Source organism: Fringilla coelebs (genome assembly GCF_963513975.1).
Source record: "Fringilla coelebs genome assembly, chromosome: 19".
In the NCBI taxonomy this organism is placed as follows: domain Eukaryota; kingdom Metazoa; phylum Chordata; class Aves; order Passeriformes; family Fringillidae; genus Fringilla; species Fringilla coelebs.
Window position 1 is genome coordinate 12,762,787 of NC_140045.1, and position 27,899 is coordinate 12,790,685.

Consider the following 27,899-nt stretch of genomic DNA (forward strand, 5'->3'; position numbering starts at 1 on the left):
TTGTGTGTTTTGTTAAGTGTCCCTCGGGAACGCTGGGTTTAAAATTAGTCAAACTCTTTCACATTTTTAAACCCTACCCTAAAATAGTCGATATAAAATTTGGTGGGAATTCTGCTGAGAGCTTAAATTGGCTGAAACAGACGACCTAATGGAAATGACATTTGGGGAAAAAATGCTAAAAACCTGGTTTTCTTCCTGGCTTCCAATGACATAATCAGGACATGGCAGGACTGCCTGCTCCTCTGAGCATGGCCCTGACCCTGGGGCTCTGGTCACCAGTTTCCCTCGTCCAGGAGAAGGAGGGAAGCAGCTGGGAAGAGCTAAAAGAGGGAGATGACGGCTCGGGTACGGTACTGCCCGTCCTCTGTGGTTGGATTCCTCTGCGGGCTGACGTTCATCACCCTCCCAGGGCAGGGCCTGGAGGGCAGCTCAGCAACCCCACAACCCCGTCCAGAGGTGTGGGGTGGAGCCTTTCCCTCTCATGGGACACCTGGCTGGTTCTAATGCTGAGGACAGGAGGAGCAGACAGGGTTTGACCAAAAAGGAAAGGTGAGAGTTGTCCAGGTGACCCCTCCAGGCTCCATGGAGGTGTCACCCAGACAACTCTCACCTTTCCTCGCCTTTCTCACCTTTCTCACCTTTCTCACCTTTCTCACCTTTCTGGGAGGGTCTTCCTGACCCTCCCAGAGCAGGGCTTGGAGAGCAGTTCAGCAACCCCACATCCCTACCCAAAGGTGTGGGGTGGAGCCTTTCCCTCTGATGGGACACGTGGCTGGTTCTAATGCTGAGGACAAGAGGAGCAGATGGGGTTTGAGCAAAAAGGAAAGGTGAGATTTGTCTGGGTGACAGGGTTTTATCAAAAAGGACAGGTGAGAGTTGTCTGGGTGGCAGGGTTTTACCAAAAAGGAAAGGTGAGAGTTGTCTGGGTGACCCCTCCAAGCTCATATTCCTGACCCTCCCAGAGCAGGGCCTGGAGAGCAATGCCCACATCCCTGTCCAGAGGTGTGTCATGGAGCCTTTCCCTCTGGTGGGACACCTGGCTGGTTCTCGTGCTCAGGACAGGAGGAGCAGATGGGGTTTGACCAAAAAGGAAAGGTGAGAGTTGTCTGGGTGGCAGGGTTTGACCAAAAAGGAATGGTGAGAGTTGTCTGGGTGGCAGGGTTTGATCAAAAAGGAAAGGTGAGAATTGTCTGGGTGGCAGGGTTTGACCAAAAAGGAAAGGTGAGAATTGTCTGAGTGACAGGGTTTGACCAAAAAGGAAAGGTGAGAGTTGTCTGGGTGGCAGGGTTTGACCAAAAAGGAAAGGTGAGAATTGTCCAGGCTCATCTTCCTGACCAACATCTTGGTGCCAGCTCCTGGATGAGCCTGTGTCCCCCTGCCCTCCAAGGGGTCACTGTGGCTCTGTGCCCTGCTCTGTGGGCTGTGAGGAAGGGTTGAACTGGCAGTGCACTCTGCTCCTCCATCAGCTCCTCCCAGCTCAGCACTGAGCTGTGCTGGTTCAAAACACACCCCAGAAACACATCTGGGACCTTCCCCAGCCCGGTAGCTTATTTATTGGAGTCTTTTTGTCACTTTGGGAGATAAAGCTGCCTTCACACACCTCAGGTTCCTCTCAGCAGAGCCGGGAGATAAGGGCTAAGGGCTGCTGGCTCCTGCTTGCCGTGAGCCTGGGGGGATTTGGGGGACAGGCCCCTTTGGGAAGCCACCTCTGCTATCACTTTGACAGGTGTCAGCTGTGCTCTGAGCAGCCAGCCACAGCCAGAGATTAGCCAAATGTGTCTCCTGCCCAGAGTGCTCACTCTCCAGACATGGCTGCAGAGCCCAGAATGGGAAAGGATTTTGAGCTGAGATAGGGGGCTTTGCTCAGAAATGGCCTGACCTAAGGGCCTCACTATCAGCAGCCCCAGGAGCCCCCAGAGATGGGGTTAGGAGGGAGGAGGGGCTGTTCTGCTGCCACAGACCCCAGTTTGGTGTCTGGAGTGCAGAGAGCCCTTGGCATGGTGCTTTGTGCCCCTGAGGTGTGCCAGAGACACACTTCTCCCACCTGGGGAAGGGGGAGTCCTTTGGAGAAGCAAAGCTGGGTGAACTCTTGCTGTTCACAGATGGTTTTGGGGTGCCTGTGGCAGTTTTATCAGCCAGTCAGACAGGTACTGGCCCTTCACAAACACAGCCCCAGCAGCCAGCCGTGTCCTGAGCCCTCCAGCCTGGTCCTGCAGGGTGTGAGAGCAGGGCTGGGGAGGGCTCTGAGAGGGATGGATGTGTGCATGGAGAGCAGGAAATTCCAGCAATGGTGCAAGAGGAATTGGCCTTGCCCTGGAGGAGGCAAGGGCTGCTGGGGGGCAGATCAGAAAGCAGCCAAGAGCAGCACGAGTCCCTGCAGATGTGAAGGGCCAGGGGGTTCTGGGGGCACCTCCAGCTGGAGAATGCCTCAGGAGAAAGAGCAGTGCCTGGCACAGAGGCTCAGGGAACCTGCCTTTGTCCCCTGCCAGCTCAGGGAAGTCCCTCCCCAGCAAGTCCCTTCTTGGCTGCTTCCCCTCCATCTCCTGAGATGGGAAATTCCTCTGCTTGGGGTGTCCCTCCTCACGGTCTGACTCCTGCTCTTGTTACCTCATTGCAGAAGGCATTTTCCTGGAATTTGGGAGCTGCTGCCTGTCCAGTCAGACCGCCTGGAGCTCCCTGCAGCTTCCTGCAGACTTTAGCTTCCCAGGCATGCCCAATGTATAGATCAGAGAGCACAGCCAGGCACAAGGGAGGCACGTATTCCGGGCAGGAGGTCGGTGTCCGTGGCATGCACCTCTTGCAGGGCCCCTTCTGGTAGCACTGAAAAATGGCATTCCTCATGGTACCCACATTTTCATGCCAAGCTAAACTTTCTTGTCCTTTTCAGAGGTATTTATAGATGGGAATCTCGACAAGAACGAGTTTCTGTTTTGAAAGGAATAGTTTTATTTATTACTAACCCTGATCTGAGTGCGTGTTTGTGCGTGTGCTCCCTCAAAGGTGCGAGCAAGCGACAAAAATGCCACCTAAAGAACGTGCTAAGTGAATCCCTAAGGAGAATGATGAGGAGGGAAAACGAGCCAGGATGAAAACTGGATGCTGAAAAACTCGACAGAAGCAAATATGCTCCTCCTGGATGGTGCCAAGGAGCAGGGGCAGTGGGGCTGGCGGGGTCCCAGGGCTGTGTGTGCTGTGAGCAGACAGAGCTGTGCTCACAGGGAACCTTGGCTGGCACACTGCAGCACAGCAGGATCAGCTCCCAGACAGGAACTGCTTCGTGCAGGGAAGCCAAGGCTGAGAGGGACTGTGGGGAGCTGCCCTCAGTTAGAGCCACCAAGGTCCCTGAAGTGACATCTGAGCTGAGCTGGGAGCATGGGCAGCCTGGGGGACAGGGCAGGCCAGCTTGGAAAGAGTGCTGGCACTCGGCACTGGGGACAGTCAGCAGTGGGGACAGTCAGCAATGGGGTCAGGGAGCAGTGGGGACAGTCAGCAGTGGGGTCAGTCAGTAATGGGGTCAGAGGTGGGGACAGTCAGCAGAGGGGTCACTCAGCAATGGGGTCAGTCAGAAATGGGAGCAGTCAGCAATGGGGTCAGCCAGCAGTAGGGTCACTCAGCAATGGGGCCAGAGGTGGGGTCATTCAGCACTGGGGTCACTCAGCAGTGGGGTCATTCAGCACTGGGGTCACTCAGCAATGGGGTCACTCAGCAATGGGGTCAGTGAGCAGTGGGGTCACTCAGCACTGGGGTCACTCAGCAATGGGGTCAGTGAGCAGTGGGGTCACTCAGCAGAGGGGTCACTCAGCACTGGGGTCACTCAGCAGTGGGGTCACTCAGCACTGGGGTCACTCAGCACTGGGGTCACTCAGCACTGGGGTCACTCAGCAATGGGGTCAGTCAGAAATGGGGTCACTCAGCAGAGGGGTCACTCAGCAATGGGGTCACTCAGCACTGGGGTCACTCAGCACTGGGGTCACTCAGCACTGGGGTCACTCAGCAGGTTTCCTGGGTGTTTCTCCCTGGCCATGCTGACCAAGGGCACAGAGGGCACAGCCAGCAGCCATCAGAGGTGCCGGGAGCAGCTCCTGGCAGCAGCAATCTCCAGGAACACAAGATGTCAGGCATGCCCCACCACCCCTCCCCTGCTGCCTGCTGCCTCAGGCCCACCTCCATGTCCTGCACAGCCCATCCCTTTGGCTTTCCTGTCTCCAATCCTGGTCCATCCACACCATTTCACCACCCATCCTGCGTGCCAGGGCTGCAGCACACTGCAGAGCCTGTGCAGGCAGGTGCTGTCCAGCAGCAGGCAGTTCCCTGGCACTGGGAAGGCAGCAGTGAGGTCTGATGAAAAGCTCTTCAAACCACCTGAACAATGCCCAAATCTGTGTTTGATTCTCAGCCTGCTGGTGAATGCCATCAGTGCCTTCAGCAAGCACAGAACTGCATTACCACTCTGGCTTGCAGTGGTGGACAGTTCCCTTCCCTTCTTGGCTGCACACCAAATGACCAAGAAAAAATCAGGGCTAAAGCCTGGGAGAAAAGAGAGAGATTTGATTTTGTAGGACTGTGACAGTGCCTGCATCTTGCCAGGAGCTGGAGTGCAGAGGAATTCAAGGAACTCTCCCCTCCCAAACCACCTGATTCAAAGCATCTTGATGGCAGATTGTACATAGAGCAATTAAATACAGAATAATGCAATGCAAAGAGTTCAGATCCCTGTTCTCCCAGCCTTTCCTCCCAGCAGAGCTGCTCCATCCCTCTGCTCATCCCAGAGCATCCTCTGGGCTCTCTCCAGCAGCTCCAGCTCCTCCCTGTGCTGGGACAGCTCTGCAGGTGGGGTCTGAGCTGAGCACAGGGGCAGAATCCCCCTCCCCTCCCTGCTGCCCACCCCGGGGCTCAGCCCAGGGCAGGGGCAGGTTCTGGGTGCCAGCTGTCACCCCCAGCACCCCCGAGCCCTTCTCCCAGGGCTGCCCCATCTGCTCATCCCAAACCTGGCTTGCCTCAATCTCCTTGCAGCACCCTGCACTCGGTCTTGTGCAACCACAGGAGGTTCCCACTGGCCTTTCTCGAGCCTGTCCAGGTGGAATTTGGGATCTCTTTTCCTGTTTCACCACTGGTTATGTCACTGTCAGGGCACAGGTGCCACTGTATTTTATATTTCAAGCGCGTTTCAGTGTGCAGCCCCTGTGATGGGGCCAGGATTGTTCCAGGGCTTTGAAACACAACTACCAAGCAGCCCATGAAGAAAAAGGACCTTTAAACCCAAAGTGATTTCCAATAAAGCCAGGAAGTTCAGTGTGAGACTGAGTGGAAAGCAGCAGACATTGCAAACACGATGCCCTTGGCCACTGTGACCTGCTGGGAGGTGTTTCCCTCAGATTTTCTCTCCAAAGAGAACCCTTTGCAAGGGAGAAGAAGTCAGGAAGGGTTGTTCAGATGGGGATGGGTCCTCAGACATCTCCCTTTCACATTGTCCCTCCTTCATCTCTGGAAGAGGCCAAGATGCCAACTTCCCAAGCAAGCTAAGGCACCCTGGCAGCTCTGGAATGCATTTCTTGTTATAATTCTAATCGTGTCTTCTATGGCTCTGTATTTCTGCAGCTATTTCTAATATCACAAATATTTGCATTGCCCTGATTTTCTGAGACCCATGTGCCATTCTCAGCTGCCATCTGCTCATGATGCCACCTCAGGGAGTTCACTAGGTGGAGAACCAGAAGCTCTCGGAGGATTTACACCAGATTGGGAGTTCTGTGATGTAGGACTCATCTTCAGCCCATCCATCTGGGTCTCATCCTCCTCACTGCACACAGCAGCAGCAGGAAAGGCTGTGGCAAGGGATGGGGCCTTGACCCCGTCCCTCAAAGTTAGCCCTGCTCCAGGCTCTTGGCCCTGAGCCCTCTCCTGCTCTGAGATGGGTCAGCCCCTCTTGTGGAGAACCAAAAGTCCTCAGGACCTTCCCTCTCACCAGGGGTAGTGAGACACTCTCAGGACAGAGATAGTTGAATTCCATTCAGAGGTGATTTGACACCAGAACTGGATCTTTCCTTGTCTCCAGTAAAAACCCAACCACTGTGACCTGGCACTGCTCTGCCCTCGAGTTCCCAAGATCTGCTGCTCACCCACCTCACCAGGGGTACAGAATCCCCTGCCTGAATGCCCCAGGGTACAAAGCCTGCCCTGAACCTCCTGCCAAGGGAATCCTGCCTCAGCACATTTCAGACACGGGGGGGTTTGCAGGCTGTGATCCCCTGAGCACCTGGGAATGGGCAGTGGGAGCCCTGTCAGCCCGGGCTGCCGCGGGGAATGGCACAGTGACTCAAGGGGGGACTCACAGCCCCTCTCAGCTCTCTGGGCAGCAGCTGCCTGGGACATCCCACGCTGGCAGAGGCAGCCCAGACCCACCTGCTCCTGTAGCTCCTGCTAAAGGGCAGCTTTCCCCTCTCCCTGCAGCCCTGGGAGCTCCAGCTGGCCCTGGCTTGCACATACTGTCCCCTGAGCGCAGCCGCTCCACGGACACGCAGCAGGGTGGCCAGGGATAAACCCCTGACTCAGCCCTCATTCCTGATCCCAGATGTGAGTGCCTGCTGCTGCCAGGCCAGCAGGAGTGGCTGCACAAGCAGCTCTCAAGGGCAGTGACCCTCAGAGAGCTGCACCCACAGCGGTGCCCAGGCAGCCCAGGGCTCTGTGCCCACCCGCCCTCCTCACTCGCCACTGCTCACCCAAACCTTGCTGGCTCAAACCCATCTCAAGGCTAAATTCTGAATTAGGAGGCATCCACTAGTGAAAACTGGTGGCCAGGCCCTCCATCCTGCTCTAGGAAGATGCTGAGATGGGTTTCTTGCCCCAGGAGGTGTTTGTGGTTGCCTTGCCAGCCCATGTCTGTCCTGTCTCTGCACTCCCTCTGAGCAGAGCCTGTCCTGGGGATGTTCCACAGCAATTCCCAGGAACTCACACAGCACTTCCTTGGAAAGTCAGCACTGCTCTGCTTCCTTGCCATGCCTGCAGAGGAGCTGTGTGCCACACCTGCTCCATCAGCACACTACTGACCACCTGCAGGCGAGCAGGACTGATCACACTTTGAGCTTATGCAAAGTTGGCTCCCTGTTCTCCCTGCCAGGACCCAGAGCTGCAGCAGGGACCTGCCCCTGCTCCCTGGAGGCCTCAGGAGAGACAGACTGGAATGTTTGGGTGGTGATGGGCGAATGATGGGTGGTGAGAGGAGCAGGGCTCCTGGCACTCACTTTGCTGTGTCACTGCCTCATGGCTTCACTTCCAACCAGGCCCTTTTTGCTCCCTCCAGCTGTGAGTGGGATGAGGTGGGGCACTCTGCTCTCTGCAGGTGCTGCAGCAGCCAGGTGTTGTGTCCTCCTGTGTGCTGGGCAGAAATCTGACAGTCATGACTGTGAATGCTTTGCTAAATTCGTGATTTCCACCTCTGCCTGGCAGCCCAGAGGAAAGAGGTGTAGAGGCAGTGTCAGGGGACTGGGCAGTGAGTGTGTGATAATTGAGTAATGCCATGGCTGACTCTCACAATTAATGCACAAATATCATGTATGTAGGTTAAGGAAAGTGTTACAGATTTATGGTTCTGTAGTACCCCTTCATGTGGTTATCAAGGGACAGCTGGGTTGGGGCATCTGGGAGGGTCAGATTGTCACTATGGTGACACTGACCTCCAACCAGGGTTTAATGATCTCCACCACTGGACAGCCAAGAAGGGGCTGATGGACAGAACTTTGGGAAGAGTTAAAGGGTTAAAAAGGGAAAAACCTCCATTGTGAGGGGGCTGAGCACATGGCAGGGAAAATCTTTTGCTCCCTGCACCCGTAACCTTTTTTCTTTATTCAGTCTGTGTTGTATTTTTGATAAGGTTTAATAAACCTTCCTAAACTATGACAGGTGAGTAGCCATTTCTCACTGCAGTGACACGAGCTGCCACGGCAGCAGCTCCAGCACAAAGCTCACAGCCCCACTCCAGCCGTGGGGAGAGATGTGCAGCAGAGATCACAAAGCTCATAAATAAACCAGGTCAGGCTCTGGAGAGTGCTTCACCCCCTGGTGCTCAGAGCAGTTGCTCAGCACCCCCCAGAGCCAGTGAGAGAGGGAAGAGAGGAGCTTTGCCAGGCTGTGTGCTCAGCATGGCGTGGTGTCCAGCTAGCTGGGATTGCTGGCAGGGCTGGGCTGCCTGGCGAGCACACGACAAGTGTCTGCAAGGCAGGAACGTGCACACTCAACCCCCAGTGAATACTCCTCTGAAAGCCTCAGCAGAGTGTATTTTTGGGTGTCCTGTTGAAAAGCCATGCAGTCAGGGAGCAGAAACAATGGCAGATGATTTAAGCTGTCAGTCCCACGATGGGAACACGAGCGAACAGCCAAGTGCAGGGAGAGTGGTTTCAGCTCTCTGCTGGTGAGTAAGGGCACGTTGGCAGAGCTCTGGGGGAGCAGCTTGATTCCTGGCTGTGGGGTCTCTGAGCTCCCCCTTGCCAAGTGCTTGTGTGAGGAGACTTGCTGGGTCCCACCAGGAGAGGGGGGTTAAAAGCTCCTCAGCGTGAGAGAAGCTGTCACTACCCTGCACTGATGTGTCACAAGCACATCCTTCTTTCCCTCTGCTCCTGCCTCTTCTCTGCTCCAGATGGGTGATAAGGAGGATTTACTGAGCTCCCTTGTGCTTGTCACTCCTCCTCTCCATTACTGAGCCTGTGGCTGAGCCCTTTGCACACCCTGGAGGTGAAGCTCAGATTCCCTGGGCTGTGCATAGCTAGGCTGCCCAGGGATGCCCAAGGGATGCCCAGGGGATGCTCAGAATGCCCTGGGGATGCCCAAGGGATGCCCAGGGGATGCCCAGGATGCCCAGGGGATGCCCAGGATGCCCAGGGATGCCCAAGGGATGCCCAGGATCCCCAGGGGATGCCCAGAATACCCAGGTATGCCCAAGGGATGCCCAGGATGCCCGGGATGCCCAAAGGATGCCCAGGATCCCCAGGAGACGCTCAGGATGCCCAAGGGATGCCCAGGATCCCCAGGGGATGCTCAGGGGATGCTCAGGATGCCCAAGGGATGCCCAGGATGCCCAGGGGATGCCCAAGGGATGCCCAGAGGATGCCCAGGATGCCCAAGGGATGCCCAGTATGCCCAGGGGATGCCCAGGATGCCCAGCTGCAGGAGCTGCATGTGGCAGGCACACCCTGTGTGCCCTGGGAAGGACCATTGTGTGCCTGTGGGGTACAGAAATGAACTCTGAGAGAGCACTAGCTGCTTTTGAGGCACAGAGAGTTAGAATGTCAGTACTGCCTCTCCTCAGCACCCAGCAGTCCTGGTCTGGAAAAAACTGGACTTCAGTGTGTGCTGGGAGACCAAAGACTGAGCAAAACAAACACAGCATTTTCAGAGGAAGGGCTGATAAGCAGAGCCTTTGCATCAGCTGTCCTCAGCTCCTGGTAATCCCCTGTGCCCAGATGAGCCAGACACGGGGCTGCTTCTGCAGAGAAGGGATCCCTGAGCTGGAGCTGCCCCTGCACACAGCAATGTGCTCTCATTCTCCAGGCATTGTGAGGGGATTGGAGCAGCCTCCTCTGTTTGTAGGGAAGGCTGTTCCTGTATCTCACTCCTGACTGTATTTCCTCATTTTCAGGTTGAATCCATACCAATCAGTTTATACCCATTTGTTCTTCTGCCAGCAAAGATCTTTAGCTTAAAGAGGTGAGAACAGATCTTCTTCATCCCTGGAATTTTCCCCAGATTTGTGTCCAGAGAGCAACGAATAATGTGTCTCTCCTGAAGCAGGCAGCAGGATCTGCGTGCACTTTTCCAGCCATGGTCTCTCCTGCCATCAGTTTGTCCCTCTCATTCATGCAGGAGCCATCCTGGGGCACCCTGGCATTGCTCTTGTCCCTTTCACTGTCACTTAAATGGGCTGGACTTAAGATAAACTCATGCTCTCCACTCCTGCCCGTGGCTCCCAGCTGCTGCACTCCCAGCCTGGAGCAGAAGCCCACTTCCCATGGGCATGATTCATGCTGGGCTGTCACAGCCAATTCCCAGCACTCCAAGATCAGCTCAAACCAAGATGCAATCCCATTCATCCAACCAGCAGTGCTATTTCTGCCAAGCTCTCTCCTGTCCTGGCCAGCACCATCACCACAGCAGCACCAGTAACGCTCCCAGGACACAACTTTTTGTAAATTGTGTTAATTGTTTCTGTGTTGACTGCATGGGGCGATGTCTTACAGGGCATTCAGAGCTCCAGGAAGAAGCTGAGATCCAAACCCTGCCCTGAGGCTGTTTCCCAATGTGATGTGCTGCTGAGCCCATGCAGTGCCTAGCTGGGAGACTCTCGCTGGTGTATTTTACATGGTGCTTATTCTGCTCAGAAAAAAACCCAAATTTTTTAGTCTAGCAAATTTAGTTTCCATTCTCTGCAGGCCCCAAAATTTCCTAAGACTGGAAAAAATGGAAACCACAATGTTCTCTGACAATAATGCAGAGCACTCACCACCTGAGGAGTCAAACCCCCAATCACTGGCTGTTAAATGCACTGCAGCAGACATGAGGTTTGGCACAAACCAGAGGCTTTAGCACAGAAAGTGGCAGAGAACTTGTGGGAAAACCAGGCAGGGAAAGGGAGCCAGGAAAGGCCAATTGCTGCTCCTGGAGGGCTGTAGGTAGTGCAGCCTCAGAGCTTGGGAACTGGTTTTCTTCCTTTGGCCCCAGAAGAACTCTGTTCTTTATCTGCTTCAGGTAGATGCAAACTGCTCCTAAGGTGTCCCTGAAAATCCTGAACACACCTCCTGCTCTGTTTAGACCCTTCCCCTTTCCCCTGAGTGCTCCTGGGGTAGAGATGAGAGCTGAGGCTCCCAGAGGGATGGGGCTGAGCTTGTCCTGGGGCAGGCTGTGGGGCTGGACCATGATGGGACAGGACACAGAGGGTGCTGCTGGCAGGGTCAGGTGCTCCCTGGGATGGGGAGCAGGTTCCAAACCTCCCTGAGAGCCTGCACGGCCCTGTGGGGCTGGAGGGAGGCTGGGAAGGTGAGCAAGGCAAGCACAGGTAAGTTAAACCCGTGCCAGAGCTCCCTGACCCAGCAGCACTGAGAGAGCTCTGCCTCACTTTGCAGAGCTCATCCCAAACCTGGCTTGCCTCAATCTCCTCGCAGCACCCTGCACTCGGTCTTGTGCAACCACAGGAGGTTCCCACTGGCCTTTCTCGAGCGTGTCCAGGTGGAATTTGGGATCCCTTTTCCTGTTTCACTGGTTATGTCACTGTCAGTGCACAGGTGCCAATGTATTTTGTATTTCAAGCACATTTCTGTGTGCAGCCCCTGTGGTGGGGCCAGGAGTGTTCCAGAGGCTTTCCCTACCAGAGCCAGGCTGGCATCTCCCTCCGGAGGTTTTTCCTGACAGAGCCAGGCTGGCATCTCCCTCCGGAGGCATTCCCTACCAGAGCCAGGCTGGCATCTCCCTCCGGAGGCTGCTCCCTCCAGAGCCAGGCTGGCATCTCCCTCCGGAGGCTTTTCCTGCCAGAGCCAGGCTGGCATCTCCCTCCGGAGGCTGCTCCCTCCAGAGCCAGGCTGGCATCTCCCTCCGGAGCCAGGCTGGCATCTCCCTCCGGAGGCTGCTCCCTCCAGAGCCAGGCTGGCATCTCCCTCCGGAGGCATTCCCTACCAGAACCAGGCTGGCATCTCCCTCCGGAGGCTTTTCCTGCCGGAGCCAGGCTGGCATCTCCCTCCGGAGGCATTCCCTACCAGAACCAGGCTGGCATCTCCCTCCGGAGGCTTTCCCTGCCGGAGCCAGGCTGGCATCTCCCTCCGGAGGCTGCTGCCGAGTGTCTGCGCTCCCGGAGCCATCCCGCTCCCCCATCGGCAAAGGCGATCATCGCCGCAGGGCAGGAAGCGAGCAGAGCAAAGCAGAAGATAAAATCAGTGAGAGTGGACACCTAGCAGTGCTTCAGGTGGAGGTGAAGCGCCAGGTCTGGAGGCAGCTGCGTGTGGGGTTTGGACAGGGATTTCTCCCTTCCTGCGAGCACATGCCATTGTGAGCACACACAGCCCTTGCTGGGGAGGGCCCTTGTTCAGCTGCACCAGTGCCAGAACTCGGAGGGGGGCTCGGGAACCTTCCCCCTCACTGCCTCAAAACCCAGGGAAAATATTCCTGAGTGCTGCTGCACGAAATCCCAGAGCTGCCTGCTGGGAACCCTCAGGAGAGTAACGCGAGCGCGTGGGCACGTGTGGGGCTGGATGGGAAAAGGCAGGGACTCCTTTTGGAGCAACTTTTGTTGCTCCCTTTACAAATAAAGAATGAAACACTGGTCAGATAAATTAAAGCCTTGCTTTTGCTCCTTTGGAGAGCCCAGGGAAATTTGGCAGTTCCGTGTGCCGAGAGCACGTGCAGCTAAAGCCAGATGAACAGGAAAAACTGACCCAGCATCTTCAAAGGATTAAGGCAGCAGGAGCAAGCTATACACCATGTAAGGCTCTGACAGGGGGAAGCAGAGCTTTTTCATGAATCACTGCATGGTCTGCTCTCATCTGCCTTTCCCTGTGGGATGAGGCACAGCGATAAGCATTCCCTGACCTGCCTTGGGCACTCAAACAGCGTTCCATCATTCCCCTCCCCACGCTGCAGACAAGCAGGACGGAGACACCAAAGATGAGAAATGAAGCTGACATCCTCCTCTTGGCCTGCTTCATCTGCCTTTCCACCAGCAAAGCTGATCCCTCCCTGCCCTTTGCAAGGGCATCTCCTTCTGGGCAGCCTTTGCAGCCTCTCATCCCTGGACACAGAGAGTGGAGAAATGACTCTGGCTCGAGATCCCAGATCCTGTAGGCCTGAAAGATTTAGGTGATGCTGGAAGAACTGTGTCTACACGAAAAGGGGTTTAAAAGCAATCAGGGAATTGAATACAGAGGAGATCTTGTCAACTTTCTGGTTCCATTAGCACTGTCAGGAACACTAAGAATATAGACATTACATGGTTTGAAAATGTTTCCAAGAGTTCTGTGTATTATTATGTTATCTCTGATCTAAACCCCTGTTAGGGATTTCATGGTCTTAGCCTGTGTTTGAGATTCAGCACATTAATCAGTGAGATCTCTCTGAGATGTGTCAACAAATTCAACCCTCTGTTCTGCGTTAGCTGCTCCGAGTAAATGAGCACCACGTTCAGGAACCTGCAGGGCTGAGTCACCGTGCAGGACCTCACAAATGAAGGAGATGTACCAGAGCACCTTTTCAGTGGAGATTGCAAAGAAACAGAGCAGGGACACAATCCTTCCTGTGTCCCTCTTCACAGTGCTCTTTCTGAGAGGGTCAGTTTCAGAAAAGGGAAGCTAAATGTTAAGAACTTGTGTGAGTGGAGCATTTTATATATATATATAACCTGTGGAGAATGAATGCCCCACATGCCCCCTTAGCCTGCACACAGAGCAACCAAGAGACCAAGCCCAGCCTGTGCTCTGGCAAGTGGGACCTGTGTCCTGTCTGCTGTGTCCTTGCATGGGAGGAAGAGGGAATCTGGCAAAAGGACAGTGGCATTTGGAGAAGGGAGTGACAGGTTTCTGCAGCCTGGGGTTCTCAGTCACAAAGCAAACGGAGGTGTAGCCATGCAGCCAGGAGAAAGGAGGATGGCAAATCATGGAATGACAGCATCACAGAAAGGCCTGGTTTGAAAGGGACTTTAAAGATCACCCACTTCCATCTCCCTGCAGATGAGCCTGTTCCAAGCCTGTCCAACCTGGCCTTGAACACTTCCAGGGATGGGGCAGCCACCTGGGCAACCTGTGCCAGGGCCTCACCAGCCTCACAGTCAGAACTTCCCTCCTAATACCTCATCTAAACCTACTTTCAGACAGTGTGAAGCCATTCCCCCTTGTCCTGTGCCCCTCCATCCTCCCTGTAGGCTCTCTGCATGACAGAAGGAGGTGAACTCTTCGTTCATCCACAGCTTGTGCTTCCTACAGCTCAGCACACAGTGGGGTCCACGAGGATTTACAGCTCAGGCTCTGCCATCAGAGCACCCTGGGGCCCAAAACATTAAGGAAGAAACTTGGCAGTGGCACGTGGCAGTGGGGCTGGGTGTTATTGTATTTGCAGGGCTCCCAGACAAAGGAAGGAATGATGGATCTGACTCCATGTTCTCTGAAGGCTAATTTATCATTTTATGATACTATATTACATTAAAGAATACTATATTAAACTATACTAAAGATTACAGAAAGGCTACTTAGAGAAGGCTAAAAAGATAATAATGAAAACTCGTGACTCTCTCCAGAGTCCTGACACAGCTTGGCCCTGACTGGCCAAAATCTCCAAACGCATTCCAAAGGAGCAAAACACAGGAGAAGCAAATAAGACAATTATTGTTTTCCTTTTTCTCTGAGGCTTCTCAGCTTCCCAGGAGCAAAATCCTGGGTGAGGGATTTTTCAGAAAATATGAATGTGGCATGGTGTGAGCCAGGGGCTCGTGGTGTGGGCAGCCCCAGGGCTCCCTGAGCACAGCCCGTGTTCCCCCACAGCCCTGGTGGAAGGGTGGGAATGTTTGTGTGAGAGTCTTGGCACTGAGTGTGCTGCTGCTTGTGCAAACGTGCAAGGCAGACACGCTGAGCCCTGAGATTTCATCTCCTCCCTAATGCATCCCATGGCTGGCAGCACGGTTTGGGGCTTGGTACCCCAATGCACACCAGAAATCCAGCCCAGGATTGTTCTCCCCAGCTGACCAACGTTTCTGAGACAATAGAAAGATGAAATTAATTGCAGAGCTCATGGTTTTAGAAGTAAATGGAATTAAGCAAAATGTTCTCTGCCAAAATCTGATCTAGGGAGAGTGAGAGTGAAAGGGAAAATAAAGGGAATGTTACTGGAAACGCTACTTTGCAACACTGCATGTCCCAGCAAAGATAACCTTGGGTACAAGCTCTGATCAAACCCACATTGTCCTAACGAGGTGCCACTGCACTAATCAGCTGTTTGTAAGGGCTGGAGCAACCCTCAGCAGCAGAGCTGGGTACAGCACCCCTGGAGCAGCACTGTCACTCAGGACCCTGTCACTGACTCAGGTGCTCTGCAGAGCCCTGGACCACTTCCCTGGCTGCAGCACCAGTAAAGATTTACATTAACACATCACCTGGCTCCTGGGGATGCCCACCACAGGGTGTGCAAGCTCTGTCACCCAGAGACTGTCTTCAAGCAGCCTGTGCATCCTCCACACAGTAACAGGATGGAGTTTCTTACAAATCAATATAATCAGTTGACAACCCTGCTTGGGGTATAAAGAGATCTTTGCAGTTGACTTGATCCTCTGGTTTTGTGATGCCCTTCTCAAAGGTTTTCTGACAAGTTTTTATGCTTCACCTCCTCATGGCTGGTGGTGCTGGGGGCCTCTTGCCCTTGACATTATTAAAACTCAAAGGGTAAAATGATGCCAGTGCTTCCCCTTGCCCCTGAGAGCTCTCAGGGCTGGCAAGGACCCTGTGCAGAGGAGGTTTGTCTGTGCAGCAGACACAGGCAGGCAGAGGCAGGATGCTCTGCCTCCCCCTCCTTTGGGATGCAGCAGGGTCCCTTGTCACTGCCACAGGAAAGCCTCTCTGTTGTCACCCACCTGGTGAGGGCCTCCAGCCCAGCAGGGTGACCACACCTCAGGGACAGGGACACTCTGGGCTGGAGTGTGCAGCAGGGCTGGCTGCTGGTCCTGCAGGGATCTGGACTCCTGGATGGCTCAGGAGCGAGCTGTGCTCAGCTCCAGGGCTTTGGGCATTTGGAAACATGAAAGACAGCTCCAGCAGTGTCCAAACTGCCTAGCTCCAGCTCATTTGGGAAAAAGTGAGAAGAGGGGGATACCCGAAATAATGAGTTTTCTGAATATTTATTCAAAACATGACAACAGATAAACTCCAATCACATGTTGCATTCAAATATTGGGATACTTATTCCAAATATGGTCCTGTTGCAATTGTATGATAAACATGAAAGTGAGAGTGCAGTTATTTATGTCCTGCCTTCAGCTCCTCAATAGCATGTTTAAGTTTAGGGTATTTATGCTCTTTCATCCAGCTGTCTGACTTTATCAAGTCCTGTACGAGTTGTGAGAGGCAACCATGCCAGCAGCAGAACAAGCCCCAGCAGACCTTGGTAGAATGGGCTTCCCTCATGGAAAGCACATTATGTCCCTCCTGCTTCTCTCCTGGCCCCCATGGAGCAGTTCTGGCACAAAACTCTGGTATTACATAGTCCCCTGGCAAGGAGGGAAAGCCTTTCTCCCTGGCTGGGGCTGGAGGAGCTTCCAATATCATTGAAATGAAACAATAACTTGATGGTAGCGAGCGAGGGTTATTTGGGGTGCTCCAAGAAGGCACATACTGTGCCCAGGAGCAATGGAAATTTAGGCAAAGGGAAGTTTTGACTAAAGAGCCAAGAAAAGCTCTTGGCAGGACCTCCTGTACTCTGTGGAGCCACCTCTCGTGCGGCAGGATGGATGCCCTCCTTCACTGCTGATTTGGAAGCAGATTCTGCCTTGCTGCTAGGGTATTGTGTTTACTTTCATGCTCTGCTCTGGCCATGGACTGAAACTGTCAGGAGTCCCCTGAAGAGACAGAGCTGGAGCTGAACCCAGCACAGACATTCTCCTGGGCTTTGGACAGGCTCCAACCCTTCAGGGGTTCCACATCTTCCTGGGAGAACAAACCTAAGGGCACCTGGGTGGGGCAGTGGAGACTGGACAAGCCTTCCCCTGGGGTGAGTGCAATGCCAGGAGAGCAAACACAGCCCACATCCTGGTTCTGGGTGAGGGAACTCACACACCCACTGCTGACTCTGACTAATCTGAATTGTGGGCTCCAACACTGGGGTTCTGGGTTTAATCAGGGACCCCAGGGCTCCTTGCAAGTATACGTTTCCTAAGGAAAACTTCGTAGAAGAAGAACTGATAAAGGACGAAGTCAGAGTTGTCAAGACAAGAGATGTTCCTCCTGACCTGCCAAGCCATGAAAACAGCCACAGCTGCAAAATATTCCAGGGATAATCCAGCTTCTAGGAGCAGGACCAGAAGATGGGTGTCCTGCCTCTCCAGGGGATGGGCAACAAAGCCCCAGAGTGCCCCCAGTGATGACAAACAAATTCCAGCCAGAGTGGCCTCGTGCACAGCCCATGTTCCTCTGAGTTTCAGCTGTATCCCAGGTCTCCCAATTTCACTGTCCCTCACCCTTAAATTACAGAGAGATTGTTACATCAGCTTTTCCAAGTGCTTCTCAGCTTTATGATCCACCCAGGGCTCCCTGGGGGCTCAGCTCTGGACCCTGCCCACAGCAGAAAGTGCTGTACTGCTTGCTCTGCACATGATAGAAAACTTCCAGGGGAAAATCAAACAAACTCCCCAAGTGCCTACTTTGCACTTGAAAATTAGTGTTGGGTAATGCCTTCAAGTCTTAAATTCATCCTCTGAAGCTTGGCCACTGGAGATTTCATTTGCACATGAAGGTATAGCATGCTCAGAGTCCGTGGGATTTCTGCACTTACAGCATCCAGGTTCTCCTCCACTTCCACAGGTCCCAACCCACTGGACATGTCCCAGCCCTTGAATGGTGGCAGCAAAGAGGGAAGAGGGAACCTCAGCAGGCTCTGATGTTTCTTTGCAGTCCCTCAGGGTTTGTGTCTCTATACAATGCCATGGCAACCTCGTACCTGGTCTCAGATCAGACACTCTCTGTCTCTCCATCTTATCTGCTCTTGCTTCCCTCTGTTTTGTCTTCACAGAATCACTGGATGGTTTGGAAGGGACCTTAAAGACCACCCAGCTCCCCCCCTGCCTTGGGGGGACACCTCCCATTGTCCCAGGCTGCTCCAAACCCCATCCAGCCTGGCCTTGGGCACTGCCAGGGATCCAGGGGCAGCCCCAGCTGCTCTGGGCACCCTGTGACCCTCTGAGGCCAGCTGGGTGATGGGCACCAGGTGAATGCACATCAGCCTTTTACACAAGTCTACCCCAGCAGGGGTAAGAATCTACCCCCAGGGAGCATTTTTTTTGGTTGCTTTTGACTTCACTTTTGCACGGATCTCCCACTGGGATCAGCAAATATAATTCCTTGATTGCAAAACTTAGCCAAAACCAGCTCAAAAATTCACTTGTCAGACTGATCTAAGTTTAGCTGGGTTCCTTCCATTCTTCACTGATGCCATATAACTTTCCAACACCTACAATACTTTCTGCTTCTCAGTGTGAAGCCATTAGTGTATTATTGAATATTAATCTCATTAAAGCTGTTTCTTGCTCATATATGTCCATTTATTTTCTGAATTTGTCTTTTTTTTTTCATAAAGAAAGACAATAGTGGATGAAGAGATGGCTTTATTATTAGTTTGTGTGTGTAACTCAGAGAACAACAAAGCAAAGAGGCTCGTGCTAAGATGCATGAACAGGGTGCTTGCTCTCCAAAACCGCTGAGGGTTGGTGAGATGGTCTGAAAGAGACAATCAGGCCTCCAGAACCTGAAAATGCAAGTCCAGCCTGGAGTCCAGACCATAAAAGAGATGTTTGTAGAGACACTTTCTGGATGGGCAGGGGGAAGGATGTTCTGGAGGGTGCTGATTGTGGGAGGCAGACCAGGATAATCCCAGCTGCTCCTCAGAGCCCTCCCTTGTCCTCCTCACAAGAGAATGCAGGACAGCACCCAGCTATGCCCCAGGTGTCAGAGCCCAGCCTGCAGAGGCTTCTCTGCATTTTCTGCACTCACCAAACTGAACCTCAGCACCTTCCAGCAGCCAGCCTGGGCTGTGCTGCCCTGTGACACCCCAAGCTCCTGCCCTGGCACCCCCCAAGTCACAGCCACACAAAGGGATTGTGCTGGCGTCTCTGAGCCTGGGATTCAGACCAAGAATCACAAAGTCCTGCACAAAGTCTGTTGATCCTGGTGGTGGCATCTCATCTGGAAGGAGCCCAGCATGCTCCTTACAGCCAGTGAGAGGAGACAGGGCTGTGTTTGCCAGCTGAGACCATTCTCATCTGCTCCTCCATCCTCTCCTCCTGCAGCCCTGCTCACCTGGGAGCTCTCTCTGCAGCAGTTTCCTCAAACCCCATGCTGGAGCAGCAGTGGACAGCCCTCTGTGGCTGAGCTAAAACTAGGGCTGGAGGCAGGGAGATAAAACCAGTTCTCCCACTGTGCTGTGCTCAGCAGAACTAATTGAGGGGACTATTGAGAAACAATACACAGCAACATCCACATTAGAGAGCCTTTTGTGCTGGCCAGAACCGCACTTTAAAGCATCTTCCAGTTCTTCTGCCACCCGTGTTTCATTTCCAATCTAGGAAAATTGAGCAGCAGGGAAAGCTGAGAACTTGCTGATTGCCTCAGACTGCTCAGTGAAGTCTCCAATTATCCACCCTCCATCCCTGCTCTCCCAAGGGAATACTGCACATAGGGAGGCAGCCAGATCAATTTTTCTGACAAGTTTTCTGCTTGTAGGCATTGCTCAAGCAGGTTTTTACACTCTGGGTCAAGCAGAGCATTCCAAACCCCTTGAGCACGACTTATTTGCAGCAGCACTCCCATTGCCTAAACCCTACTGCTTTCAAGAAAATAGCTGACAAGGAGCTTGGGCAACTTGGAGACAGAATTTGGCTTTGACATTTGAGAATTTAGGCTTCAAATGTAGTAAAGATGAAGCTGATTCTGGTTGCAACAGCTTGAAGAGGAGGCTGGGGTGTGGTGTCCATTGCCAGTGGGCTGGAGTTGCCAAGGGATTCCCAAGGCTGAGCAGGAGAAATTCAGGTGAGAGATGGCCAAGTCTCACACGCTGCTGCAGGAAGCAGGATGTTTTGGTCTGGGTGTTGGGAGGACAGGCTGCTGACCCCTCTGCAGCTTGAGGAACAAGATACCAGGGCAGAAATGCCTCCTCAGAGCACCTGGCTGCTGCAGATGGGAGCAGGGAAAGGGAGCAGCAAGAGGGTTTGTGCTCAGACAAGCTGCCTGGAGAGCAGAGCACATCAGGCTGTGCAGGAGGAACAGCAGGGCTCAGAGATAAGGAGGAGTTATGGATACAGTTAAAAATAATGAATGGACTTCACCTAGGAAGGAAAGCAGGCAGAGAATGAAATCAGAGTTTGCAATCATATGACAGCAGATAAAGGAAGGGAGCCCTGAGACTGTTAGGAAGGCTTGTCCTGAGTCCAGGAGAGTCATCCCAGCATCCCAAAGGCTCATCCCTGCCTCTCCCAGTCCTGTGTGTCTCACTGGTGCAGGGCAGAGCATAGTCCAGCAGAGCAGCCCCTCTCCCCTGCTGCAGCCCCACATTTCTCCTCACAGAGAAAAGCAAGGCACAAATCTTCCCAAGAATATTTCTGGGCTTTGCATTCTCTGAACATCAGAGAAAGAAAACACAATTCTTATCATTTGCTGTGCCTGTGTTTGTGCAAAAGTAGGATGCAGTGTGGAGATAGTTTACCCAGAGTGATGGGGTTCTGTTTCCTTGGCCTGTCAGGGCCAGGTGTTTGTGTCAGGACTGCTGGGTGACAGTCAGGAGATTCTGTGCAGGGTGTGCAGGGTTGAGTGCTTGGCAGGTTCAGTTTTAGATGTATAGAATAATACAGTATAATAAAGTAATTAATTAATTTTTAGATGTATAATAATACAGCATAATAAAGTAATTAATTAATTTTTTTGATGTATAATAATACAGTATAATAAAGTAATTAATTAATTAGCCTTCTGATATCAATGGAGTCATCCTCATCATCCCTCCTCCGTTGGGGCCCTCACAGCCCAGCAATCCCCTGCCCATGGCCCACCAGAGCCTTGGAGCATCCTCCCAGAGGAGCTGGGGCTTTGTGCTGCCCTGCAGGGTGCTGGCTTTGCTGGGCTCCGTGGCACCAGGCAGTGCTCAGGCTGCAGGGAGGGTGGAAATTTCACCTGAAAGGCCCCCAGGGCAGCCTGGGCTGCAGCCAGGCATCAAAATTCCTGGGGCACCTTCTAGGGAAGAGAGCACCAGGGTGGGACTTCAGACAGTGAAAGAGATTAAAAGAGATAGGAGAGATTGCAATCACTGAGGATGGCAAATTGGAAGGGCAGCTCTGGAGGGAGCCCAGAGATCCCACTCCAGACTGAGAACACAGGCCAGGAGCTGACTGAAGCCAGCTGAGGTGAATCCCAACCTGAAACCCAGCATCACCCCAAGGGAATTGCTATCCATGGGCTAGGAGGGCCTTTCTCATTTTATTTGCGATGCTAGAGCAAGGAGACAAATATTTACTGGGATGTTTATTTGAGAACAAGTTGGTGGGAAGAAGAGCATGGCTGATATCAAAGGAATGCTCATTCGTGTCACAGCCTTTGGGAGCAGTGTTTATGATTAATTCATCTTTCTATGATCAGCACTATCCACAGAGTGTTTGCTATTTATTTATTCATTTATTACCCTTTTCTGGATCCATCAGGGTGATTTATAACATATAATGAACTGAAGATCATTAGTGCGTGACTGAAGAACTGGTACAAGCTTATCTTTGGGACATTGCTCGGCAAAGCACCAAATTCTCTTCTGAATTTATTTTTCCCCATCAATACATCATCTAAGATGTGGTGTTTTCTTGAGCCTGGCCATTCCAAAGATGTTATTTCCCTTTGGGAGGCCCTGGTTGTTCAAATGTTCAGCAGTTGACAGCTGCCTGGAACGCACTACAAAAGAATTAAAGCCAACAACATTTCTATCTTTTCATCTTTCTAGCCTTAGACTGAATCAGGCACTGGCTGCTACTTGTTGCTGCTCTTCATGACATAGCTGGTGTTGCTGTGACCTTTTCTCCGTAATGGTCTTATCTGATGCTTGCAGGACTTTGTCTAATTGAGGGGTTTATGTGTAGCCATGTTTCTGGGTCATTTTCTCTCTGTTTCTGGAGGAATTTATCATTGGTGAAAGGTGCTGCAGAAGTGACATCACAGCACGAGATGCCCCAGGAGGCCACGAGGCAGTCGCAGGAAGGAGCAGCTCTGAGCAGGTCCTGGGCAGAGAGGCCACCCAAGCCCAGCTGGGCTGTCCCAGGCCACAGGAGGCAGGAGCTGGGGCAGCCAGAACAGCTTCTCCTGCTCCAGAGCTGTTCTCATCCAGCAGTCCAGCAAACAGAAAGTGAATTCAGCACAGGCTGGAGGGTGTTTTCAGTCCAAGGGACCATTCCTGACTGAGTCCTGCCCTGTTCAGGCTGCACAGCTGCACAGAGAACCATCCTCTGCCCTGGCAACTGCTGGTGAGGAACTGCTGCTGCCTGAAATTTTAGCCAGATGAACAGACCCACTTTGGGTCTGTGATCCCTGTGATCCCATCTGTGATCCCTGCCCAGCTTCCAAATCCAGTGGCAACGCTGTACACCCACCACGGTGTTCTCTCATCACCCTGGGCATGCTGCAGTTCCTCACCCAGAGCACACCTGACAGCAGGTGGGCACAGGATCTGAGCCCACAAGGGATCAGTGGGCAGCAGAGCACACCTGGGCAGCGTGCTGCACACACAGCTGGGCAGGCAGGAGCTCAGACATGCCAGGGTGGCAGGGATGGACACCCCAGTGCTGCCAGTGCTGCCAGTGCCACGCCAGGGTGGCAGGGATGGACACCCCAGTGCTGCCAGTGCCATGCCAGGGTGGCAGGGATGGACACCCCAGTGCTGCCAGTGCCATACCAGGGTGGCAGGGATGGACACCCCAGTGCTGCCAGTGCCATGCTGGGGTGGCAGGGATGGACACCCCAGTGCTGCCTGTGCCATGCTGAGGTGGCAGGGATGGACACCCCAGTGCTGCCAGTGCCATGTCAGAGTGGCAGGGATGGACATCCCAGTGCTGCCAGTGCCATGTCAGGGTGGCAGGGATGGACACCCCAGTGCTGCCAGTGCCATGTCAGGGTGGCAGGGATGGACATCCCAGTGCTGCCAGTGCCGTGTCAGGGTGGCAGGGATGGACATCCCAGTGCTGCCAGTGCCATGTCAGGGTGGCAGGGATGGACATCCCAGTGCTGCCAGTGCCGTGTCAGGGTGGCAGGGATGGACACCCCAATACTGCCAGTGCCATGTCAGGGTGACAGGGATGGACACGCCAGTGCTGCCAGTGCCATGCCGGGGTGGCAGGGATGGACACCCCAGTGCTGCCAGTGCCATACCAGGGTGGCAGGGATGGACACCCCAGTGCTGCCTGTGCCATACCAGGGTGGCAGGGATGGACACCCCAGTGCTGCCAGTGCCATGCTGGGGTGGCAGGGATGGACACCCCAGTGCTGCCAGTGCCATGCTGGGGTGGCAGGGATGGACATCCCAGTGCTGCCAGTGCCAAACCAGGGTGGCAGGGATGGACACCCCAGTGCTGCCAGTGCCATACTGGGGTGGCAGGGATGGACACCCCAGTGCTGCCAGTGCCATGCTGGGGTGGCAGGGATGGACACCCCAGTGCTGCCAGTGCCATGCTGGGGTGGCAGGGATGGACACCCCAGTGCTGCCAGTGCCATGCCAGGGTGGCAGGGATGGACATCCCAGTGCTGCCAGTGCCAAACCAGGGTGGCAGGGATGGACACCCCAGTGCTGCCAATGCCATGCTGGGGTGGCAGGGATGGACACCCCAGTGCTGCCAGCGCCACAGCAGTGTGGCAGGGATGGACACCCCAGTGCTGCCAGTGCCACGTCAGGGTGGCAGGGATGGACACCCCAGTGCTGCCAGTGCCATGCTGGGGTGGCAGGGATGGACACCCCAGTGCTGCCAGCACCACAGCAGTGTGGCAGGGATGGACATCCCAGTGCTGCCAGTGCCATGTCAGGGTGGCAGGGATGGACACCCCAGTGCTGCCAGCACCACAGCAGTGTGGCAGGGATGGACATCTCCACCCCTCTCAGTGTCATTCTGGGAGGACTGGCACTACCCAGACAGGATGTGGTCTGTGCCAGAGGGTGAGGGAAGCTGGTTAGAGGCAGAAAGAATGGAAAATGTTCGCTGCTGTTTCTGTTTAGCTTTAGGAACTGATCCAGCTGAGATAATAACAGCAGAGTTCACTTTGCCATGTCAAATACGCAGGTACTTTGCAGTATTAAGATTTGATGTCCTGTTCTTATAAAACTGGCCCCTGCTGACTATGGGAAGAGAAAGTTGCCCATAAACAATGTTTTATTTCTTATTTAACGCAAATTCTTGGGCAAAAGGAGTCAATCAATTTTTCATAAAGTATAAAACAGAGATAAGTGCTTGGGATCATGTGTGACTCCCTGTCAAACAGGACCGATAAGTCCATGATGCAGTACAGGGAGTGCTTTGCAGGAATTGTCCAAGTGACCTTTTCATTACTTTGCCTTAAGCAGTTAATCTCCTTTTTCCAGGATAGAGACTATTTTAAGTCCCATTACATCATGCATGTATTTTAAATATTAATTTTCCTTCCATGTCATGCCTAGGAGGATTTGCTTGTTTTTTACTTCATTTTAATGCAGTCCTCCTCCCCATCTTGCTGAGTTTTCCAGCAGAGTCAGAGTTAAGGAGCTTCCAGGCAAGAGCTGGAAGTGCTTGTTTGCAGGGAGTATGTGATGCCTGAGGGGCAGGATGTGAAACCCTGTGATTTAGCAAAGGCTGCCAGGCCAGAAGCAAGGATTGGACCTCTCCAAAGCAGCCTGTGATGGCAAGGGAAACATAAGGCCAATGAGTGGAGGCATTTACTGCCTGTGTGTGGGGTTCCATAAACGGGAGAAATGCAGGGCTGAGCCAGTGCACCTCAGCAGGGCTCCAGCTTCTACAGAAAAATACTTGAAATTCATTTAGAAGGAAAAATAAGGTCCTCAGAAGTGTCACAGGCACGCTGTTGTTTCTGACCTGTAAATCAGCCACCTGCCAAAGGAGCTCAGGGTCTTTAAACAAAGCTGTTCCCTACCCCATGCTGACCCTTCAGTGTAAAAAATGCCTCGACAACACCTTTGGTGTGTTCCCATCTCCCTGTATTTGGAGTCACTGGTCTCATAACAACAGAGCCCCAGCACAGAGCTCAGCTTTGTGCAGGGTTCACACTTTATTATAAGCCACAGTTGAAGGAACAAAAATAAATCAACTTTGTTCTTTGGAGCTGTGGCTGAAGCAGAGATCACGGCATTTCCAAGCGAGGTTGCGCAGGCTAAAGCAGGACCGTGTTTTGTTGATATCCAGGGGTAACACACAGTGCTCAGCAAGTGTCTGCTCTCCAAAAAGGGCTGTTTTCCCTGCAGGGGGGAGCTCCTGCCAGGCTGTCCCTGCTCTGCACAGTCACACAGGCACTGCTGTGCTGCTGGAGCAGCTCCATGGGATCCCTGCACTGCTGCCAGGGGGACCGACCCCTGAGCACCCTGAGGACCCTGGAGAAAGGACAGGGATGTCTTCCAAGTGCTGCCCTCAGGCCTGGAGGCACGGATTGTAGGTGGGAGCCCTTGTTTTTGTTGTGGGCACATTTTCTGCTTCTCTTCAAGCAAACTTGCTGTGAGAGAGAGCATCATGGAAACACCCCCCCCAATCAGATGGATATAGCTTATGTAAGTTAAAAAATGTGTCAGGGTTTTTGAGAGCGGTCCAGGGAAGCCTTGCCTGGACTGATGACTCTTTTTGAAACTTTCTGGAGGGCTGGAGCTGGTGGAACAATCACCTGGCACGGCCCCATCCAAAAAAAGAATCCCCCAGCCATGGTGTCCCAGCCTGCTGAAGCCAAAGTGAAGAGTCAGTGCCCTGAGGCCACCACCATGAAAGAAGGAAAGCAAGGAGCCAGTGCTGCACATCTGCTTCAGCCCAGCCCCTGCCCTGCCACCTGCTCTGGTTCCTCTGCCACACCACTAGGACTCTGCAGGACTCTCTTCTCTGGGTCTCAAGTATTTGGGATTGCTCCTGGGAACCTTCCAAGTGGGTCACCCCAAACCTAGATCCCACCATCTCAAGGACAGAACCTGCTAACTGGGTCACCCCAAACCTAGATCCCACCATCTCAAGGACTGAACCTTCCAACTGGGTCACCCCAAGCCTAGGTCCCACCATCTCAAGGACCAGAGCAGACCAAATCTGCTCCAAAGAGGTTCTTCATCTCCCCAGAGTTTCCCTCATCGTCTTCAGGGCTGAGGAACACTGCAGAAACCATTCACTGAATTCCATCAGTGTATTCTCTCAGCAGGCCTGGTGTTTCAAGGAGAGAAAAGGGATTGTCCCAGGTACTGACTGGAGGAGGAGGAGCTGGGGACAATTCCTCTCCATTGTCCCCTACAAGGGTGGCAGGTGGCCAAGGCAAAGACAGACAAACAGAAAAGAAGAGGAACCTCCCTGCTCCCATGTGATTAACTCCCCAGATCTAATCTCTGACTCAGCTCTATCCCAGGAGAAGGGAAAAGGGGGCAGGAAGCTGTTCTGGAGAACTGGACTGAGAAAAAAGCTTTCTTGCAAGGTTCATGAGTGCTGAAACTTCCCATGTCCTCATTAGTTTTGGCCATGGTCATGCTGCACTATTGCTACACTCCCTGCAGAGCCAGAGCAAGGAATTAAAACATTTGTGTTATTTCTATAGGCATGAATTTATGAGTTTTTTTGTGCAGCACTCCTGTATTTTTCCCTTCCTTCTCATCAGTAACACCCAGGTTCTTCTTTATGTTCATATTATGCAAACAATTTCACAGTTCCAACAGCACTTGCTCTGAGAGTCCACCTCTCCTCCCCTTGTTTCATCTCCTGAAGGCTTCACCTATAAAACCCACACCCTGGAAGATTTTCAGACAGACTTTTTATTCTCAGCTTCTGTTGCAGCCTTAATAAAAATATTCCTTTGTCAGCAATGGCTTTTACACTTTTTATCATCCAGAGGGACTACCTTCCCTGTTTTCCTGAAGGGAACTTCAGTCCACAGTCACACTAAAACAGCAGAGGTTTAACAGGTAAAGAAAAGGGGTGTAAAAAGAAAGAAAAGAGGTTTGAAAAGGAAAGAAAAGAGGTTGAAAAAGTAAAGTAAAGCACTTTTTTTGTGTGGGTGAGGCTGAGCCCAGCTGTGCTGGGCTGGTGGCTGCACCCTGGATCCTGTCCAGTCCAGGAGTGTGAACACCAGGGCCTCTCCCCCAGCCATTCAGCCAACAGGGGAGAGAGAGACTTTCACTGAGAGGCACTTCAAAAGCCAGAAATACTTTCTGAATATGCAGGAAGCGCAAGGAGTGCAATCTCAAGCTAAAGAGCTAAACAGCGTCCCTGGCTGCTTGATGAATGCTCAGCAAACTGAACTCTCTCCGCCGCTCCCGGTCCGGCTTGCACAAGCACCGGGCAGGACCGGGGCAGCACAGAGCTGCTCTGTGCCCCGGGAGCGTATGGACACGATCTCCTGCCGACTGTTGTGGCTGCTCCAGCAGGCGAAATGTAAATGGTGGGAGCGAAAGGGCGAGGGGAGCCGATCTCCGCGCTGAATTAGACAAAATAGCAGCGCCGATAAGCGCCGAGCGCGGAGCGGCCGGCAGCAGGAGGGTTCGCATTCCGCCTGCCTCAATGGAGCCTTAAAATAGCACTTCCCAATGGAATACTTTCAACAAAGACATCCAGGGGGTTATTAATACCATGAGACAGCGAGCGGTTCGTGTGTTCCAGCGCAGGAGGGCGGGCACGGAGCGGTGCGGGCTGAGCCGCGGCCGGGCGCGGTGCGGGCTGGGCTCGGAGCGGAGCGGAGCTGCAGGTGCCGGAGCGATCTGCCAGCCCTCCTGCAGCCCTGCAGGGCAGAGAACGACCTGCCAGCCCTCCTGCAGCCCTGCAGGGCAGAGAACGACCTGCCAGCCCTCCTGCAGCCCTGCAGGGCAGCGAACGGGAGGGAGCTCCAGAGGCTGCTCGCAGCATCTCACGGGAGATGCCGTGCGGGGCGGGATGAGCTGCTCCGCGCCCTGTCCCGCTCTGCGGGATGCAAGCTCGGTGTGCCCCACAGCCTGCG